Source organism: Dryas octopetala, chromosome 7 (genome assembly GCF_963921425.1).
Source record: "Dryas octopetala chromosome 7, drDryOcto1.1, whole genome shotgun sequence".
Taxonomy (NCBI): Eukaryota; Viridiplantae; Streptophyta; class Magnoliopsida; order Rosales; family Rosaceae; genus Dryas; species Dryas octopetala.
This window is the reverse complement of record NC_141372.1, coordinates 10,422,864-10,438,745: the sequence shown is the minus strand read 5'-3', so window position 1 is coordinate 10,438,745 and position 15,882 is coordinate 10,422,864. Positions and strand designations below refer to the sequence as shown.

The 15,882-nt window shown below is 36.5% G+C and overlaps 1 protein-coding gene and 1 pseudogene across 2 annotated transcripts in view; both read left to right on the top strand.

Annotated features, from left to right (window-relative positions):
• LOC147279559 (protein DETOXIFICATION 27-like) overlaps positions 1-12,006 on the top strand; it is a 33,655-nt gene extending 21,649 nt beyond the window's left edge. For both annotated transcript variants that reach the window (XM_086251167.1, XM_086251164.1), the window contains exons 9-10: positions 11,606-11,620; positions 11,729-12,006. The gene's annotated coding sequence lies outside the window, so the exon portion shown is untranslated. The remainder of the gene's footprint in view (positions 1-11,605; positions 11,621-11,728) is intronic.
• Positions 3,210-4,463, top strand: LOC147279560 (L-lactate dehydrogenase B pseudogene; annotated as a pseudogene).
• Positions 12,007-15,882: the final 3,876 nt, after the last annotated feature.

The following is a 15,882-nucleotide window of genomic DNA, read 5'->3' as shown; positions in this document are numbered from 1 at the left end:
CAAATTTCTCATCAAATTAAGCCAACAAAAAAAAAAACCCATAATCAGTACATAAAAATCAAACCAAAAAACAATACATTGAACCTAATACATATATTACCAACTACTAAGAACAAGAGAGACATAGAGTAGGTGAGAGAGAGGAAGAGATATGAAAAGAGAGAGATGAACACTAACCAGCTGTGTGAGTGAGAGTGGGAGGAGAGCAGCGTCGAAGAAGATCGAAGAATTGGAGCAAAGCAGTGTCGAAGAGTAAGACTGACTCCTCTAAACCAACGAAGTTCTTATTTTTGCGATGGCCTCAGACAGTTCGCTATATGGCGTGAGCGAATTAATGAGGAGTTTTTTGTGGGCCCATCTAATTTAGTCCCATTTAAGTTAGATAGATGCCAGCCCAAACTAGTGCAAATTTGCTCACCACCTCTAAAAGCGGTGAGCATCACCACTTTATCTATAGGATGACATGTGTTTTCTAAACTAACTCTAGTTAATAATTTTAAATTAATAAATTCTGATATAATAATGAAGTGAGAGAAAATCACTTTTTTCCAAAACTTACTTGCCTTTTTCAATTCTCACGCTCTCTCTCCCCTTTATTTTATTTTCCTGATTTTGCTTCTTGTTTTTTTGTTTTTCTCTTTTATTCATGTATGCACTTTTTTCTTTACACTGCACTCTTCGTCACATTACCCTATTACACCATTTTCTTTATTTATTCACCCTGCACTATCTTTCATCACACATTTGAAAGAAATTTCCAGAACTTTTTATACTCATTATTCCAATTGAAGACCTCTTTTGAGCATGTAATAATTGAAGACCTCATTTTTAATCTAAAGCAATCGAAGACCTCATTTTTATACTTGTTATTCCAAAATTTATTTTAAGCTAATTGTTCATTTAAAATTATAACACAATAAATTATTTTAGTCTGCTTTAAATTCTTAATTTTGAATGAAAAAACTACATGAGCTCTCCATAGGCTTCTTACATGAAGCCCAATATATCATAATTTTACAAAACCCATAATACTACCAACCCAAAAACATTGTTGTTGCAATGCAACACAACTATGCTAAAGTTAACATATCGGAAATTATGTGTAAAAGACATTTACAACTCTTCTCTTCAAACACTGCATCAAATTGAGCCTGAAAAATTTAACTGACGAGATGATCCTTGAGTTGGTTGAGTGCTTGTACTTGCCTATCAAATTTATGATCACATATTTATTGATCAGTTAATCAAATTAATTAATTTTGGCCAAAAAAATAAATCAAATTAATTAATATTTGAAATAAACTAGTAGGGAATAAGGTAGATGACCAAACTTGTTTTTCCTAAAGAAGATGAAAGTTGAAAAGACATAGGGTGTCAAACAAGAAAAAAAAAAAAGATTTACAAAAAAAAAAAAGGAAAATAAAATAAAGGAGAGAGAGCGTGAGAATTAAAAAAGGCAAATAAGTTTTGGAAGAAATAGATTTTCTCTCACCTCATTATTATATCAGAATTTATTAATTCAAAATTGTTAACTCGAGTTAATTTAGAGGACACATGTCACCCTATAAATAAAATGGTGATGACCACCTCTTTTAGATAGGGGTGGGCGTTTAAACCGGAAACCGAATGCACCGTACCGAACCGGGGGGAAAAAAACCGTAAAAAACCGTTTTGACCAAAACTGGTCAACACCGGGTCAAAACTGGACTGGACCGGTCCAATCCAGTTCCGGTCTGGTTTTCCACTTCCCAGAACTGGACTGGACTGGATTGGACCGTTTAATTAATATGTATTTTTAATTTTTATATATATTTAATTTTTATACAATTTTTATACACTTTATAAACATTTTTATACACATTTTTACACACATTTTTACATACATTTTTACACACATTTTACACATTTTAGATAATAAAATTAATATTAACATAGTTATATTTTAGACCCTAAAATATATTTTATATAACCATATGGCATATTATTCTATATATATAATAATGTTTTAGTATATAATTTTAGTTATACCTTTTATAATAAAATTAATATATTTTTTATACTCTATAATCTATATACTAAACCCTATATAGTATATACTAAAATTATTATAGTTATAGGATATAGACTTATAGTATATAGTTAATTAGTTATAAACTTTTAATAGAGGAAATTATGTATTAGGGTTTAGGGTTTAAAGTTTAAAAGAAACCCTATAATCTAATAAGTATATAAGTATATAACATATATAACTATATACCCAATTGAAACCCCAATTAGACTCATAGTCAACTATAACCCTATACCCTAATACAATTATAACCATATACCCTAAACTATATTAATTAGTTAATTACTCTATACATATATTATATATAAGTAATAAGTATATAACACATATAACTATATACCCAATTGAAACCCTAATTAGACTCATAGTCAACTATAACCCTATACCCTAATACAATTATAACCATATACCCTAAACTATATTAATTAGTTAATTACTCTATACATATATTATATATAAGTAATAAGTATATAACACATATAACTATATACCCAATTGAAACCCCAATTAGACTCATAGTCAACTATAACCCTATATCCTAATACATTATGATCATATACCCTAAACTATATTAATTAGTTAATTACTCTATACATATATTATATATAAGTAATAAGTATATAAAACCAATTGAAACCCCAATGAAACCCCAATTAGACTCATAGTCAACTATAACCTTATCCCCTAATAAAATTATAACTAGGGAAAATGTTAGCAAAAGGACTATAACTATACCCCTATTTTCAGTTGAGGATCCCGTTTTCACTTTGCTTCAATCAAGGACTATTATTTTTCAAGTACTTCAATCAAGGATATTCCGTCAATTCTGTCAAAACTTCCGTTAAAATTGATCACGTGAGGGTCACGTGACCAATTTATAAGGGCAAAAAAGTCTTTTCTCTAAAAAAAATAAAACTAAATAAATTTAAACAAATTTAAAAACAAAATAAAAAATTCCCTCCATCTCCCTCCATCTCCCACCTTCGCCACCCCTGCACCATGTCGACCTTCTCTCTGTTTTCATTGCAGGATCACCTTCTGTCTGTCGCTAAAGCAATCCAATGACCAAACTTTCACACCCCAAAACGCCTTCGTTCTTCCAGAACATTGACTGTTAAACAACTTCCTCCCCACTCAACTGCTCCTTCAAGTTTCTCTCTTTCCCACACCACCATAAAACCCCACACACAGACATACTCTCTCTGCAACACCCATAAACACAAACAAAGTAACCAAGCAACCAACCATGCGCAAAACCCGTTCAGGCTCCACAATAAGCCCCGGAGGCCTGGACCTGACCCAGGCCTTCTTCAGTCCCATTTCCAGCACCGCCCCTCCCTCCCCCACCAAGCGCCACACCAAGATCTCCGTCATCGGCGCCGGCAACGTCGGCATGGCCATCGCCCAGACCATCCTCACCCAAGATCTCACCGATGTGCTCGCCCTCATCGACGTCCAGCCCAACAAGCTCCGCAGCGAGATGCTCGATCTCCAACACGCTACCGCCTTCTTCCCCCGCACCAAGATCCTCGCCTCCGTCGACTACGCCATCACCTCCGGATCCGACCTCTGCATTGTCACCGCCGGCACCCGCCAGAATCCCGGCGAGTCCAGGCTTAACCTGCTGCACCGCAACGTCGCTCTCTTCCAAAACATCATTCCTCTGCTCGCTCGCCACTCGCCGGAGACCATCTTGCTTATCGTCTCCAACCCAGTCGATGTCTTGACTTACGTGACCTGGAAGCTATCCGGGTTCCCCAGAAACCGGGTTGTCGGGTCGGGTATGAATCTGGACTCCTCCAGATTCCGCTTCCTTATCGCTGATCATCTGGATGTTAATGCTCAGGATATGCAGGTGGCTTGTATTTCATTTCATTCCATTTTCTTTCGAGCCAAAGTTCAATTTGTCCTTAAATTTTGTTTGTGTGGTTTAAATTAGGCATACATTGTTGGGGAACATGGCGATAGCTCGGTGGCGCTGTGGTCGAGCATTAGCGTAGGGGAAGTGCCGGTGCTGAGCTTCCTAGAGAAGCAGCAAATAGGGTACGAGAAAGAGCCGCTGGAGGGCATTCACAAGGCTGTTATAGGCAGTGCTTATGAGGTCATAAGCCTCAAAGAGTATACTTCATGGGCAATTGGGTACTCGGTGGCTGGCCTTGCCATGAGCATACTCAGAGAGCAGAGGAAGATCCACCCTGTTTCGGTGCTCGCGAAGGGCTTTTATGGCGTCGGCGGTGGAGATGTCTTCTTGAGCTTGCCTGCTTTGCTTGGGAGGGGAGGGGTCTTGGGAGTCACCAATGTGCATCTCACTGATGAAGAGGCACAGAAGCTAAGGGACTCAGCCTTGGATTGCTTTAGCGACAGACAGAAGGTGATCTTGAAGGTCCTGCAATGAAAACAGAGAGAGGGTCGACATGGTGCAGGGGGTGGCGAAGGTGGGAGACGGAGGGAGATGGAGGGAATTTTTTTTTTTGTTTTTAAATTTGTTTAAATTTATTTAGTTTTATTTTTTTTAGAGAAAATACTTTTTTGCCCTTATAAATTGGTCACGTGACCCTCACGTGATCAATTTTAACGAAAGTTTTGACAGAATTGACGGAATATCCTTGATTGAAGCACTTGAAAAATAATAGTCCTTGATTGAAGCAAAGTGAAAACGGAATCCTCAACTGAAAATAGGGGTATAGTTATAGTCCTTTTGCTAACATTTTCCCATTATAACTATATACCCTAAACTATATTAATTAGTTAATTACTCTATAGTCTCTATACATATATTATATATAAGTAATAAGTATATAAGTATATAACATATATAATTATATAAGTATATAAAACCAATTGAAACCCCAATTAGACTCATAGTCAACTATAACTCTATACCTTAATAAAATTATAATTATATACCCTAAACTATATTAATTAGTTAATTACTCTATAGTCTCTATACATATATTATATATAAGTAATAAGTATATAAGTATATAACATATATAATTATATAAGTATATAAACCCAATTGAAAATTTGAAACCCCAATTAGACTCATAGTCAATTAGTCAACTATAACCATATATCCTAAATTATATTAATTACTCTATACATATATAACATATATAACTAATTAACTATATAAGTATAACTATATAACCACAATTGATTACAAACATCAAACAGACAAACATTAAGCAAACATTAAAAGTTAAGCACTCAAGTCACTATTCAGTATTCACTAAACATTAAACAACTAAACACAGTCAAAGTTTCAAAATTATCAAAGTAACAAAGTGAAAGTCTGAAACCCTCAGCCCTCACGCAGTCACGCCGCAGCCCGAGCCCGCAGTCCAGACCTCACGCCGACTCGGCGACTCGGCGACTCAGACTTCAGACAGCAGCCCGCAGCCCGCAGACCTCACGCCGCAGCCCGCAGTCATGCAGACCGCAGTCGCGATCTTCCTCTCGCCGTCGCGGTCTTCCTCACGCAGTCACGCAGTCACGCCGTCGCGGTCTTCTCTTCCCTTCGTCGTCGCCATCGCCGTGGCGATCTTCCTCTCGCGACCAGGCCGTGGCGATCTTCCTCTCGCGACCAGGTCGTGGCGATCTTCCTCTCGCGACCAGTCCGTCGCCGTCGCCTCTCGGGTTCGTCCGTCGCCGTCGCCCCGTGGGTAAGTTCTCTCATCACTCATCTCTCATCTCTCATATCTAGTATCTCGGGTTAGATTTTGTGTTAGATTTAGGGTTTGACTTTGGGTTAGGTTTAGGGTTTGATTTGGGGATTTCGGGTTTGATTTTCTGATTTACTAGATTTTGGATTTGATAATTGTAATTTACTGATTTACTTGATTTTGGGTTTGATAATTGTGATTTACTTGTTGTTTGGGAAAATTGAAATTTGTTGGGACAATTGAAACTTGCTGGGAAACTTACTGATTTATTGATAATTTTGTTGGGTTTGATAATTTTGTTTGTGAATATGTATGTTAAATTGTTAGGAGAGATGGACCCCCAATCACATGGCACCTCTAGTAACCTCTCCTCCACTGCCTCTGCCTCTTCACCTTCAGCATCACCATCACCATCACCAATACCAACACCACCACCATCACCAACCCCACCACCAGATATGCTGAGTTGCTGACAATATAAATGCTTACCCGTTCCTTTTTCATGTTTGTTGATCTATAATGATGCGTATTTATCAGATATGCTGACAATGTAAATGGCTAAATGCTTACCGGACTGTATATTTTACAAGCAGACCAGCCATCAAAGGCTATGTTAAAAAAAACATGTTTTAAAATTTTTTTGGCCCAAAAATTTAATTGGGCTAAGGCCCAAATAGTGAGCCCAGTCTAAAACAGTAAACTGGACTGAACTGGAACTGTTCCAGTTCAGTTCAGTTCGGTCCAGTTCTGAGCCAAAAAATTCAGTTCTATAGTACTGGACTGGACTGGATTAATTATACAATCCAATATACAGTTTGGGGTGAGCACTGGACTGTACTGGACCGTGCCCACCCCTACTTTTAGAGGTGGTGAGCAAATTTGCACTCAGCCCAAACTTAGGTGAATGATCTTATTTAAGATAGTCTAATCCAGTGAAGCCTAGCTACCAACCACACCCTATGTAAAAAAATCGTCACTAATTTTTTTTTATCTAAGGAGAGGGAATGAAACTTAGAATTTCTCAACATTTATTTGTTAGTGGTTTTTCTCTTCTCCTTGTTAGAAGAGATCACAAATTCAAATCTCCCTTTCCCAATATTAGAAAAAATTAAAATTTTTTACAGAAACAGTTAGTTAGTCGTCACTATTTATTTAATTTTTAATTAGTATTAAAATTATATATGTTTTTAGGATTTTTTTTTATCAAAAAAATATATTTTTCATTTAAGCTAATTAGGGAAGTACAATATAATATTGATAATAATATTATTATGCATCCACCTAAACACTAAGCCATTCAGGCACTACACTCACTCAACTAGACATAGAGGTACAATGAAGAGCATGTTGAGCAAGTAAATGAGTTGCACCATCACATTTTCTGGAAAACATAAAACAAGAATAATTAGAAAATAAAGACCAAATTTCCTTAGCTTCATCCATGAGATGACCATCATATGCCAAATCATCACCTTGCCTATGAAGTCTGGAAATAACAACATGTGCATCAGATTCAAGAACAATCTAAACTAAAACTCGCATCCAAATGTGAATTTAATCCCATGACGAAAAACCATATATTTATGTTTGATGAGGGAAGGTAATACAACCTAGAGAAAGGGGCATAGCCACCACAATCTCTCTCGTACAATTATGAACAATGGCACCAGCACCACCGACCCCAGTCACGAATTTGAAAGCTCCACCTACATTACGTTCCAAACAACCTGCAAGTGGAGCAGGCCACCGGCCGGTAGTGGGCCTTTTTAGAATTACCCTCGACAAAAAAAAAGCCCAAATAACTAGCCCATCTAATGAATCCAAGAAGAGAAGAAGAGAACTCTTACCCAATAAAAATAAAAGAGGGAGAGGACCCTCTTTGGGCCCAACACAGTACCAACTACCAGCAAACAAAGGACAGGACTCACAGGAGAGATTTGCACTCACTTTTTTTTTTTTTTGCCAGGGAGATTTGCACACACTTAATTGACCAAAAAAGAGAAAAAAAAAATCCATTCATTTTAACTACCAAAATATAATTAGATTTTAATTTAGGTATCAGTTGACATTTCAAAGAGCCTGAATACATAAATATATCCAGTTATCACGTTATTTACGGATCTGCCCTATTAAAAGTTACGTTTGTCTCTGTCTCAACAAGACACTAATATCCAATACAGATAGGCCCACAAAATCTCATGATCCACACATCCTTACTCACTCACACACACGCAGAAACTTCACTCACTCAAAAATTATTTTCACTCTAGAACTTTCAGTAACGCTCACGCAAAATCAATCTCTAGATTGTTCTTCACTTTCGTCACTGATTCTTTCATAGATTTCTTTCAACGGAGCTATTGATTCATTACGCCTGAGTCATCACGAAGCTACCTGAGGTGAATTCTTTATTTTTTATTTTGATTTGTTTAGTTTTCATGTTTGAAGTTAGAGTTTCTGAATCTAAACTCTAACGCTATTACATTTGGATTCAAGAAAGAAATACTCACAAATATGAAGAATCTGAGTGCAAAATATAGTTGTGAATTTAGGTTTGAAAAGCTTTGGAAGTTTTGTTTCATTATTTTGGTAAATTAGGTTTTCATGTATAATCTAGATCCAAAATATAGTTCGTCTTTTAAGTTTTTTTTTTAATTGATAATTTATTTACATGATTTTGGTTGTTTATTAGTTAGTAGCCTATTTGAAGAAGAAATTGAAACTGAATAATGGACTATAATTTATGTTAGAGTGACATATATAAGTTTGAATCTCTAAAAATCTAACATGTGATTGTTGTTCAGAAGCATATTAATTTTATGTTACAGTGACATATATATAAGTTTGAATTTCTGAAAATCTAACATGTGACTGTTGTTCAGAAGCATAATAATTTTATGTTGCAGTGACATATATAAGTTTGAATCTTTGAAAATCTAACATTCACTCAGAAGCGTACTAATTTTATGTTACAGTCAAAGTTTGAATCTCTGAAAATCTAATATGTGACTGTTGTTCAGAAGTAAACTAATTTTATGTTACAATCACATATATAAGTTTGAATTTCTGAAAATCTAACATGTGACTGTTGTTCAGAAGCATACTAATTTTATGTTACAGTCATATATATAAATTTGAGCACTGTTAATCTTGAAATATGAGTTTTATTTCTTTTGTATGATATAAGTTTTCTTTTCTAATTTACACTTTTTGCATTTGGCCAGTTTAGGTACTTCCTTAAGGAACACTGAAATCTTAATAAACATACGGCTTAAAGGTTAATTTCTTTACTTTAGTGATTGTTTAATTAATATAAGTTTTGTTTCTTTTTTAATATGAGTGTTGTGATTACTTTCATAATTTAAAGGCATAAATTCTATTTAGACACATAACTATATAAGCTATTTAAACGGGGTCCATGAACTTTAAAATATTTCAAATATACACCCGATCTATTATCTAAATTGAAAAATAAATTTATGTCCATTGATTCGTTGAGAGATCAGTTAAATGACAGCTTGGCTTTTGCTGACCGGGATTACTTGACGACGTGGCGCTATCTCAGCAAACATTTCCCGCCAAATGAGCGACACGGGCCCACAATTTAATAATAATAGAGAAAGTAAGAGTTTGTAGGCTCGTGCCAGGGGTTAGGTGGACCCGTGTAGCTCATCTCCCGCCAAATGAGCGACACATGTCCACCTAACGCCTGACACGGGTCCACAAAGTTATTATCTCTTTCTCGCTCGTTGAACACAAGTGAGAGATTTATATTCGAATTTGGGGGAAACGTGATATTTTTTGAAGACTAAATGGTCAGGAGAGCGTTCGACGAGCGGGAAAGAGGTGATGGGTGTGTGGGCCCGTGTCAAGTGGACATGTGTTGCTCATTTGGCGGGAAATGTATGCTGAGTTGGTGCCATGTCGTCAATTAATCCCCGTTAGCAAAAGCCAAGCTGATATTTAACGATGGACGGAATTTCATTTTTTCAATTTACATAATAAATCAAGTGTATATTTGAAATATTTGAAAGTTCGTGGACCCCGTTGAAATAGCATATATAGTTATGTGTCTAAATTGAATTTATGCCTAATTTAAAGCATTGTAGATGCATGACAATCACACATTTGCATATTTGCACTCTAAGGATATGGTTCAGCTCTAGTTATAATGTAGAGATTGAATCTAATGGGTGACTAATAATGACAAATACAGAATTGTGACTAACATTAAAAAACCAAACCTAAACCAGCAGAATTAGGTGTATTAAAAGTCAATCCTAAATCTGTGACTGACAATAAAAATCCAAATTTAATTTTGAAGATTTATCATATCATACTTTCTATTGTAGATTTATCAAAATTTAAAGCATTGTAGATGCATGACAGTCACATATTTCCATTGTAGATGCTTATCTAGAACCTAAAATTTAAAGTATGTTATACATGAAGTTTTTCTTAGCACCTTCCGACATTATACTGGTTTATGCCCTGTGTATTAATATCAAATAATTTAATTGATAATAGAAATTTTATTTTGAGATAATAAAGTCACTCCATCTAGCATGGCAGTACAGAGTATCATTCTTCAATGTTTTATTTTCTAAATAAATTTTTTACACTTTCATAAGTTTTTGAGCAAGTTCTCCATAAATTGCAATTAACTTTTCTGTTTGATGATCACACATATTGATATTGTCTCAATTCTACTGATGGAATAGTGCATTCACATATAACAATATAAAGGACAGCTTTTTATGATTATCAGAATAGTTCTATAGTATGTGATTCTGGAATTCACATGTTTCATTTACAATATGACTGCACCATTGCAGAAATCTAATTGCTTTTTGCCTATTCTTCCTTTGTAATCCAGAGTTCGTGTAGCAAATGAACTTGGTGCAGGCAATGCAAAAGGTGCAAAATTTGAAACCACTGTTTCAGTCTTGACCTCCCTAGCAGTGGGACTTCTATTTTGGTTAATAATAATAGCCTTTCATGAGGAGCTTGCGATGATCTTTACCTCAAGCACTCCTGTCATCGCAATGGTCAATGACTTATCAGTCTTGTTGGGATTCACCATTCTCCTTAATTGCATTCAACCATTGCTCTCAGGTGAGAAACTTAAAAAAAAAAAAAAAAGCATCATAGGTTTTGTCTAAAGAAATGTTTAGTCTCATGGAAACATTGGTGGTCATATGTTGCTTTACAGGGGTAGCAGTCGGATCTGGTTGGCAAGCAATAGTAGCTATTATAAATGTAGGTAGCTATTGCCTCGTTGGACTGCCTGATGGGGTTATTTTGGGATGGTTGCTATTGTTTGGTATTAAGGTATGTATCTATCCTGAACAGTCTGCCACTTGTGCACATATGCATTTGAGTATGAAGGAGTCACACACCCTTCGATTGTTCAATTACCACGGCTGTTATTTGTAGAAATGTACATGGGCTCGCTATTGTTGACTAAGCTGCAATGGAAACTTGTTTTAACCGCAAGGTTATATATAAGTAAACAATTTCTCTGCTCTTGCTCCCAAATGTTACGCAAAATTTATAATCTAATCTGGTTTCTTAGTCTGACATGTGCTTAAACAAACAAGTAGGGAATGTGGGCTGGAATGATCAGTGGAACTGTGGTTCAAACCTTGATATTAACCATTATCACCATGAGATGTGAATGGGAGAAAGAGGTAACAGTTGAAATAGTTATACTGTGAAACACAATGCCTTGGTTTCTTCTATGTAATTGAACTTGTGTGATTAAAATGTTATTAACAGGCACAGAGAGCTCGAATTCAAATAGAAAAGGAGGCAGCTTCCAACCAGTGATCTTAGCTCAACAAAAATAATTTATGTTTTGGTCTGTCTGATGATTTCTGTTCGAACTGTGAGTGATATATTCAACTAGACCATAATGTCTAATTTGAATAAGAAATAATAATGTGAAATCTTAAATTAGACTCAGAGACTGACATTCAATTTCATTCATTATCAGCTGATGAGAACAGTGCCACAGTGGTAATGTAATATGATGCTGCCATAAGAGAATTAAGAAAGATGTTGCCTTATCATCTCTAGTAATTCTATCTAGCACGGATGCGAATACAGAACAAGAGTTACAAGTTGACACGGATATGGCAATATGACAAATTTCGTTAGTTTAGAACATAGACACTCTGCATGAATATGCACTGCTGTGTTGGTTGTTGGCTCCAGTTTGGCTAGAGGTCTGTTCTGCTTTCTTTGCCTGATTTTCCATTGCCTTACTGAGGTTGGAGGTTTCCTCTACTTGCTGCTTTTGGCCGCTAATATGTCTGCTTTGCTTCTTTGTGTCTACTTCCCATCAGTTGCTACTGTGGTCTGGTTCGGGTTTTCTTTTGCTATGAGTTGTTTCTGCTGTCGGCCTTGCTGTGTAATTGGGCCTTGTTGCCCTGCATGTATTATTTTTGGGCTAGCCTAATTGCTGCCTGGTTGTTGTTTGCTTTTTAAGATGAACAAAAAATGATAGTGAATTATTATATTTTTATGGTGGAAGTATATGAAATATTACTTTACCTAATATTTAGGCCCAGATATGAGATGTTATTGCTTTTAGGTCCTCTTTAGAAAGATGGTAGATTTTAGGTGAGCAAATTACACAAAAATACCTCAACTAACCACCCTATATCACTTGAGTACCCCAATTAAAAAAAGTTGCTCGTAGGTACCTCAATTACTGATTTTGCACATCCAGGTACCTCCGTCAACTTTTCCATTGGGGAGGCCGTTAAGTGCCTACGTGGCACACTGACATAATGCCACGTGGACAAAACAATAATAAAAAATAAAATAAAATTTAAAAAATAAAATAATTATTTTAAAAAACTAAAAACAAAATAATTAAATTAAAAAAACAAAAAAATACAGCTCCTCTCTCTGCCTCCCCCTCCGTCTCCCACCCCTCCCTCCGAGACCCTCCCAACCCCAGCCACCCACCCCTCCGACCCCAGCCACCTTGCCGCCGGCCCCACCCACCACGCCGGTGACCCACCCCGACCCCTCTCTCTCTCTCTCTCTCTCTCTCTCTCTCTCTCTCTCTCTCTCTCTCTCTCTCTCCCCGAAACCCCAGCCCAACCCCAGCCCCGAGCCCTCCTCCTTCCTTCTCCCCCGCGTTGGGTTCGCGCCATACAACGACTGAATTCCCAAAACGTCGTCGCTCTGGAGCTCCACCTTTTTCGTCATGGACGCGATCGTCGGGTACATAATTGACTCCTCCACCGAAGAGTGCCCCAGCCCCAGCAGATGCCCGATTTCGTGCACTGCCACTGACTCCAAGTCAATCGCCGACGCCACAGATGACGTGTCGACGTCGCCGGTGATCACCCAGTTCTCGTCGCTGTCCAGGTGAAACAACCCACTGAGTTGGGTGGTCGAAGCGGGGGAGGAGGAAGGAGGAGGGCTCGGGGCTGGGGTTGGGCTGGGGTTTCGGGGAGAGAGAGAGAGGAGAGGGGTCGGGGTGGGTCGCCGGCGTGGTGGGTGGGGCCGGCGGCAAGGTGGCTGGGGTTGGGCGGGTCTCGGAGGGAGGGGTGGGAGGCGGAGGGAGGGGATGGGCTGCATTTTTTCTTTATTTTTTTGTTTTTTTAATTTAATTATTTTGTTTTTAGTTTTTTTTAAAATAATTATTTCATTTTTTAAAGTTTATTTTATTTTTTATTATTATTTTGTCCACGTGGCATTATGTCAGTATGCCACGTATGCACTTAATGGCCTCCCCAACGGAAAAGTTGACGGAGGTACCTGGATGTGCAAAATCAGTAATTGAGGTACCTACGAGCAACTTTTTTTAATTGGGGTACTCAAGTGATATAGGGTGGTTAGTTGAGGTACTTTTGTGTAATTTGCCCATTTTAGGTCCACTATAAGATATCATTGCTTTTCTTTTTGGGTACAAGGGAGGGTAAAATAAGGGTAACTCTAACCTTGGTATTACGGGCCATGTCTTTTGACCCTCTACATTGCATCTATATTGTGCTTAATTTAACCAGCTTGGATGTGTAATATGTGAGGTTTTATTTCAGAAGTCTTGATGTAGTCATGTAATTTAAGAAAATATCTCTCTTAATATATCCAATAATATATTAAAATAATTGTATTTCTTTTCTTTAATAAAATGACATTTGGGAAGAAAAAATTTGAACTTAAAACATTTCTATAAGGATAAGGATATATATTCTTAACTATTAAAGTTATAAATCCCCACAAGCAGGGATGTGTAGGGTGTTATAGCCCCCTTTTTTTAAAGAAATTCTCTTTATCCCATACCCCATTGTCTACCCCCAACCTATCCAATCTTTACTCCTAGCCCACCTCTTCCTTCCCACCCCCAAAGCCCTTTATATTTGATTCACACATTTCCTAATAAGTAAGTGTGAGAAAAAATATTCTCTACCACATAAAATAGAAGCCCCATTCTTTTGTTCATGGTTGAACAACAAACAACGTTGCTCTTTTTGTTTTGGTCAGAAACAGCGTTTCAGTATGTGTTGTTTATAAGTGCAGCTAGGCAGCTGACCATGATTCCAACAGTCTAAACTAACATTCCTAGTCTATTCACCTGTAAAAGATATACAATAATGTATAATATATTTAAAAAAGGAGGTTGGTTCGTTTTTTAACTTTGTCTTCGGTCCACGAAGTGATTCCAATGCAAAGTTACACAAGAAGAAAGCTACGTGCAGAGGAAGGAAGCCTCCACTAGTCCACTCCACACAGCACGAGTCCTCCACCTAATTGTTTATATATTATAAAGAAGACCAAGAAAGTACCGACAGAGATATGGGACCAAGTTGACCAACACAATCACAAGGATAAATTACCTTAATTTTGGCACATCCCAGAGCCTGCATGCAAAATGTATCGTATATGGGGTTTTGCACCAAACAAAAAGCCAACTAACATTCGTGGCCTTAAAAAAAAAAAAAAAAAAAAAAAAAAAAAAAAAAAAAAAAAAGCCAACTAACATTCAAACTTGTCAGAACCATGCATGAGCCATGGATTAATTGTCGTGCAACAGATCAGCGTGGTTCATTACTAACGAAGACTCTGTATCCATATTGCTCCCACTTAACTACTTACATCTACCACTCGAATTGTTGAGGTTTTATCTTAAAATGACTTTGGTGTTTTTAGCAGTGAATTCCTAACTTATATCTTGTACACTGTTAAATTATTTTTCCAATATAAAACTTCTTTTACCCATTTCTTATAACTTGAATCGAGTCACATAACTTCATCATTAAAGTAATATATGAATTAAGAAACATAGATTTTAGCTTCTCTTTCTCTACTTAAGCAATTAATTTTGTGATCTCATTGGACTCACTTTTGTCGTCTGTGCTCTCCCTGATCGAGGTGATACTTTTTAATGTCTTGCTCACTTGCTCCCTTCATTATGATGCTCTTGACCAAAAACACTCATTTTGATTGATTACATCATATATTATCTACTCAATTCAATGGAACTTTTTTTTTATATATATATATTTTAAGGGATTCTTACGTAATTTTATGTGTCGGGTTAAATAGAATTTTTCACAAACATTCAATTAGTTGTAAAATTAATTTACAGCGTGACCTCTCAAAATAAATGAATTTTTTTAAATTTTTTTTATCATCCAACTCAATTAATCAAGATACTTTAAAAAGAATGCCAAAATGAGAGGAAAAAAAAATTTAACCCAAAATCTATTCAGCCTAAAACTTACCATCTATAATAGAATTAGCACCAAGTGCACAATACGTGACCTCTCAAATAAATCTATCCGATCCATATTCTTTTTACTTGGACAATAATTTACGTTCCGGAATACTAGGATATAGAGATTCTCTATCCTTGAATTAAAATGTATCACATGCACAATGCCCGCACTATAATTCTTTTGTCATCCCAACATGCATCTTCCATTATATTCTAAGTATGGCATCACATATTGTATTAGTTGTAATCTAGCTGCAACAAATTACATCATCGTCTATTAGTCCTTACAAACAGGACCTGACACAAAAATCCCTGTATTTGTCCAGCATCTATATACACCTTGTGTTTCAAATTAAAGTCTACTGTATTTGTCTGGATTTTGGTACCTATTTTTCAGTTTTCTAAATCTGTCA